Source organism: Camelus ferus, chromosome 14 (genome assembly GCF_009834535.1).
Source record: "Camelus ferus isolate YT-003-E chromosome 14, BCGSAC_Cfer_1.0, whole genome shotgun sequence".
In the NCBI taxonomy this organism is placed as follows: Eukaryota; Metazoa; Chordata; class Mammalia; order Artiodactyla; family Camelidae; genus Camelus; species Camelus ferus.
The window spans coordinates 25,553,627-25,560,043 of record NC_045709.1 but is presented as its reverse complement, the minus strand read 5'-3'; the positions used below and the strand labels follow the sequence as shown (position 1 = coordinate 25,560,043).

Sequence of the window (6,417 nt, the reverse complement as noted above, 5' to 3'; positions counted from 1 at the left end):
CCGCCATCGGTCTAGCCCGGCCGGTGCAGAAGGGGTTTCTCCCGGACCCCTCCTCACACGCCAGTGGGCCGGTCCTGTTCCCCCCTCAATGGCCTCCTCCTCCTGGGGCTGCGTGGGGAGGGCCTTCTCGGCCCCGGCTGGCCGGGCCGTTTGAGATCACTCACACCGAAGGACTGAATGAGAAAAAACTTCGATGAAGGAACCGAAGCGCCGTGCAGACGTGGGCATGCTCGGTTGCTCGCACAGTTTGACCTTGAACGTGCAGGGTAACATCCCTGTACCGTTTCAGCTCCCAGAAAAAAAGTGACAGATTTATTTAATCACTTCCCTGAAATCAGAGGAATCCTTACAGTAGTAATAGTAAATTATCTTCAAACTGACGCAAGCATCAGCGTTGGGGGGGAAGGGCTTCTTTGTTCCCCGGCAAAGCGCTGTCCTGGGCAGCGCTGTCTGTGAATCGCTGTGTTTGTGGATTCATCCGGGGAACAGTAGACGGCTTTTGTTTTTGGAGCTGAAATTATGCAGAGAGTTATACTTTCTGTTTCTCTCCTCTCAGCCCCGAGAAGAGACAAAGGCTGGGAGGGTCCGCTGTTCAGTGCTGAGCCGGGGGCACGCAGGGAGCAGGGACCCCTCCGGGCCCTGCAGCTGTGGGGCCCCCGCGAAGGACAGCAAGTGTGTTTCCACTGACTGAGAGGCGCCGCCCTGAGGCCCCTCCTGGCTCAGCTGGAGAGAGACCGTGAGGTTTGGGGCGGCGTTGGGTGAGGACCATAGAGATTCCGTTTGACCATGGCAGACCCCCCAGGCCTCGGGTCCCGCAGCCCCTCCATCTCGGAGGGGTGGGGAGCTTGGTGACAGGGACCAGGGGATTTTCAGACAGGAGAGCACTGCGTCTCCATGTGGGCCTTCCCTCTCTGTCCTCGCTGGTCTTGCCCCCCCCCCCACCGCCCCCAGTCCTCGCACCCACGCCAGCACCCTGGACTGAGCCCCAGGCCCTCAGAGGTGCCCACATGTCCTCCAGGAAGGGAGGGAAGACCTGTGTTGGCGACACCACCGTGGAGGAGGAGGGCAGGTCACAGGCATCCGGTTCCGAAGAGTCCAAAGGGGGTGTTGCTGGTGGAGGCCTAGAGGGACCAACATCCCACCTGCCCTGGACCGAGGGGCTTCCTAGGGATGACCCCCTGCTAAACCAGGGGTGTCCAGGGCTCTGACCCGGGTCCCTCACGTCCCACCAGGGGCCCTGGACCGAGTCCACCAGCTGCAGCTCCCTCCTCCACACCCTGCCAGCCTGTCCTGGTCCCTCGACGGCTGGGATGGGGCAGGGAGCTGGCAGTCATCACCCCTCCCCAAGACTCACTGCACGAGCCTGCGAAGGGCTGGCCTCACACCGCGTCTGTCTGTCTTGGGGTATTTTTAGCCGTAAGTGCACTGGGATGTGCATTAGTGGGGCCCAGACACTGACAAAGCTTCCCTGTTGATGGATCAGAGCTCCGGGCTTCCGTGTGAAGGTTTAATTTCACACATTAAATAATTTACAGCTCTGGTGAGCAACTTAAGAAGTTACATCTGCAAATGCCAGTGTGTCTAATTTTTTAGGTTTTTTTTAACTTTTATTTGAAAGAACAGAGTTAAAAGAAATCAGCTTTCAGGCTCTCTTCTCCCTCAGTTAATGGTTTATCTTCAGGAAGCTTGATGGAAGTTGCTTGGAGATGGTTGCAGGAAATAAAGTGGAAATTTGATACTCAGAGCCAAGAAAGAGAGAGTGCGGAGGGGGAGAAGAGGGAAGGGGACATGACGACACCATCTGTGTTGTGCCGTGTGTGTGTGCGTGTGTGCGTGTGTGCTCCCCGAGCCCGTGGCACGAAGACGGAGACGTTGGGACCCACTGGCTTCACCGGTTTGGAAAGCTTTTCTCTTTTGTGGGGAGGGGAGGTAAGCAGGTTTATTTGTTTATTATTTTTTTGATGGAGGTACCGAGAATCAAACCCAGGACCTCGTGATGCTAAGCACACACCCCACCACTTGAACTGAACCCCTTCTCACCGATTTGAGATAACCCATTTTATACTTGGAAATGAGAGAGAACGTGTCATTGTATTTACCTGGTATTTTGTCTAAAAGTGACCACACACACGTGACAGGGGTAAGAGAAAAAACGGCGAGTCGTGTCTCACCACCCGCTGTGTCTGCCTTTCTCCCCGTGCCCCTCGCCCCTCCCGGACCCCCTGCCCGTGCTGGCCTCCCCGGGGGTCTGCAGAGGCCAGCAGGAGAAGGCAGATGTGGGGCTTCTCCAACCGACACCTTTCCTCTCTCGAGATGAAAGGCCGTCCACACATGACATGAACATGGATAAATCTACGCGGCACCCACACTCCTGCTCGGAGAAGCACAAAGGAGAAACCGAGAGCAACGGATAGCGAGGTGCTGCACCCCAATAATGCCAGTTCTCAGGCAAGGTCACAGGGGAAAACGTGATGAAGCCGCCAGAGGCTCACTCAAGTTAATGTATTTGCCTTGATTTTTAAAAACTAAGTTAGGAAGTGATACTGTTGAAGAAGTGGAGGAAATGGTAAAACAGGGGCACAGGACGAGGTCAAAGCAAGCGTGCACTGTGCGTGTGGAAGCCGCACACAGACACTCGCTTCCACGTGTGGCGTGAGTCAGGTCTAGACTCAGACGGTTAGGAAGAGGCCCTTCGCAGGGTGGGCGTCCAGGGTGACGTGCAAGGTGCCTCGAGGACAGGCAGCATCGTCAACCCACCCCAGTCATGGCGACAACCGAGACAGCCCACAGGATCTCAGAGCACTCCCGGGAGGCACCCCCGCTTCTGGGGGATGGACTGATGGGAGCCATCTTTAAAAAGAAAAAAATTAAACCCTGTTGATTTTCTTAAAATTCTAGACGTAATTCTAGACTGAACCATGACGACTCGCAAGTGATAAGAGCCATCCGTGTCCACAAATCTCAGTGATGTGACCCTGACCTTCAAGGCTGCTGCCTGACCTCTGCAATGGGCAGGCTTCAGGTGAGAACTCCCTTTAGGACAGCCAGTCGGTCCTTACCCAGGACATCCCTGCAAGCCAGGCTGCTCAGCCCCAAGGCTCCTGACACTTCTCACTGAACAACTCCCGGGGCTGCTCTGTGCCTGGCAGGCGTGTGGCAGCCTCCCTGGTCTCTGCCCCCCGGACACCGGCGGCTACCCCCTCCCCCCGTCATGAGGAGCGAATCTGTCTCCAAGTCTTGTCAAACGTCCCCCAGAGACGCAATCAGCCAGGCAGAGGGCGGCCGCTGTGAGCTACGCGATGTCCTCCTTTGGTCTCTGTTTGGTGCCTTTAGTGATTTCTTTTTAAAAAGAGAATATGGTACATAGCAGTGGGGGAGGGCACAGCTCAGTGGTGGAGCGTGTGCTTAGCACGACGAGGTCCTGGGTTCCATCCCCAGTCCCTCCGTTGATAAATAAATCAGGTCATTTGTGTCCTTTTTAGATTCCACATATGAGCGATCTCATACGGTATTTTTCTTTCTCTTTCTGGTTGACTTCACTTAGCATGGTGATCTCCAGGTGCCTTCATCTTGTTGTAAATGGCATGATTTTATTCTTTTTCATGACTGAGTAGTATTCCATTGTATCTATAGACCACATCTTTATCCCGTCATCTGTTGATGGGCATCTGAATTGTTTCCATGTAAATAGTGCTGCTGTGAACATTGGGATGCGTGTGACTTTTTGAATTATATTTTTATCTACAAAATAAGATAAAATAAGATATCTTATCTACAAAACAGAAGCAGACTCACAGACATAGAGAACAAACATGGTTACCAGGGGGAACGGGGTGGGAAGGGATAAACTGGAAGCTCGAGATTTGCACCCCTTGGGGAGTGACAGAAATGTGAGCCGCCTTGCCTGTGGTGGCGGTTTCACCGAGTGTAGACATCTACCAAAGTTCATCAAATCGTGCATCTGAAATGCACGTAGCTTACTGTACGGGAACCAGACCACAATAGACATGTTAAAAACTTAAAATTTAAATAAATACATAAATAAATAAATAAGAAGGAAAAAAGGAACACCCTGCACAGAAGCTCAGTCCACATCGTCAGAGCCGAGCCTGGCAGCCTGCACTGAGACCAGGAAGACGCTCTCAGAACTTCAAGAAAGTCGACCAAGGAAAAACGCCCATTTTCCTTCCTTTATTCAAATTAAGATCACCCATTGTTTTGTGTATGAGTTTGGCTGATGTGAGTTTAGCGATTTTTTATGATTTTCTGAAGCAGCATGGGCACTCATCCGTAGCAGCAGTAACACTGGACGGATGTCCTTTTGAAGCTTAAGGTTACAGGACTTTCAAAACCAGGCTTGATCAATACCACCATAATGAAGATTAAAATGTGATCTGGGTTTCTTAAGACACTATTGCAACAATTTATCATAACCAGTCAGGTAGTCGATATAAACAAAACTTACTGGGGAAAAACAATCCCCAGCTCATGTAATACAGATTCAATTGATTTAGTTTTATTATTAAAGAAACAAATGGACAATTTGTCAGAGTTAAATATTTATAGTTCCGACTTTACAGTCTGTGCTCTGCTGCATGTCCTCCGAAGCCGGGCACGCCCACCTGCTCCTGGTCCCATGTTCCCCCCGAAGCAGCCCCCGAGCCAGCAGGGCGTGTGGCGCTCGGCGTGTTTTTTCCTGGCTTTAGTGCTGTTTTTAAATTTCACCCTTCGTTTGTCTCTACGCACCTTTTCAGTTTGTTCACAAACACCTTCCCACTAACTGTTTGTAAAGTAAGCGAGTAACCCCATTCTTCCCCATTTGAGCGGCAGTATTTCCACAGTAGAGGAGGAGCTTGTGAAGGGACACCCACGGGGCTCGCTGTGCTGTCCTGTTCTCACGTTTTACCCCATTTTACAGGAAGGAAGCTGAGGTCCCCCAAGCCCACAGGCGACATCTACAGCAGAACGAGTGACAGGGTCTCCCCCAGCCCACCAGCAGCTGGAAAATCCCCGTGGCGTGCTTGTCTGTGGGCTAGACATCGGAGGGCGCAGGGCCGCCCGGCGGCCCTGAGGACAGGCCTGCAGGGCGGCCGGACGGGCAGAGCAGAGGCCCGGATGCAGCACGTCTGCAGGCTCCAGACTCCAGGCGGTTGCTAGGTGACCACGGTGGCATCTGAGCAGGTGTGGACCCCTGAGCCCCTGGGAAGTGCCCTCCGGCGTCCAGAGCAGCTCTGAGTGGCGTCCCAGCACAGAGAGGGCGGCCCTGTCGGGGGGGGGGGGGGGACGGGGGGAGGCAGGTCTCAGGAAACAGGAAGCAGCAGCTTCTTTCCACTTTGTCAAAACCACAGAACTTAGTAGACAAGGTGCCTTTCTGCCAACAAAGTAGATGAAATGCACAGACCCCTGCAGAAACAGAAACTACTGAAAACGACTCAAAAAGTTACAGGAAATATGAAGACTTTTAACAAAGAGATTTCATCAGCAATTAAACCTTTCACAGCAAGAGACGCCCAGACTCAGACGTGGCTTCACAACTCCCAGGAAGGAAGAACCAACACCAGCTCCTCTCAAGAAGGAGGAGGGAGGCACTTCCTAACTCGCCCACGAGGCCGACGTCATCCTGACACCACGGCCGCTAAGACCGCGATCACGGAGAAAAAGCCGAAAACAAAAAACTGCAGACCTATGTCCTTCGTGGATGTAAATGCAAAAACCCCCAACAAAAGAGCAGCAAAGAGAAGTGTGCGCTGTGGCCAAGGGACACTTCTCCCAAGAATGGGAGTGGCTCGGCCAAAATCCATCCGTGCGACACGTCACTTCAACAGAATAAAAGACAAAAGTCACAGGGTGCTCTCAGCCCACCTGGAGAAAGCGCTGGACGAAACCCAACTCCTTTTCACAATTGAAAAAAGGGAAAACTTGAACTAGGGCTAGAAGGGACCGTCCTCAGTCTGACAAAGGCCACCGGGAAAAGCCCAGAGTTGACCAGCCTGAGAGCGTCCCCTCCGGGAGCAGGACGAGGACCCCACTTTTGCTGCCTCTATTTCCCATGGCAGCGGGGGGTCTAAGCGGGCAGTTAGGCAAGGGAGGCGGGAGGGAGAGAGACAAGGACAGCAGAGGAGAAGCAAGGTCGCTTCCGTGTCTGAAATTCCCCAGGAGTCACCTGCGCGGTGGCGGGCGGGGCGGGCGGGGCGGGCACCAAGCGAAGAAGACAGTGAGCTGACGGCTGCTGAAGCTGGCTGACGGATACATTCTTTTCCCTAATGTTACATATGTTTAAAGTTTTGTATGATAAAGATTTTAAAACCCTTCACAACATTGTAAACTGACTATACCTCCACTTAAAAAAATCTTAACTGCTCTAGCGTTATAGCAAAAGCGATGACATGTCGTCCCAGAAATTCCAGATACTGAGAA

At 52.7% G+C, this 6,417-nt stretch overlaps 1 long non-coding RNA gene across 2 annotated transcripts; it reads left to right on the top strand.

The window, feature by feature from the left end:
- The first annotated feature begins 520 nt into the window (after positions 1-520).
- On the top strand, positions 521-6,192 carry LOC106728677. Of its 2 annotated transcripts, XR_004325846.1 has the most exons (4): positions 521-2,418; positions 2,899-3,022; positions 4,919-5,181; positions 5,501-6,189. It is a non-coding gene; the product is annotated as an uncharacterized LOC106728677 (long non-coding RNA). The 2 variants fall into 2 exon arrangements; XR_001364934.2 differs by having other exon boundaries at positions 4,919-6,192.
- Positions 6,193-6,417: the final 225 nt, after the last annotated feature.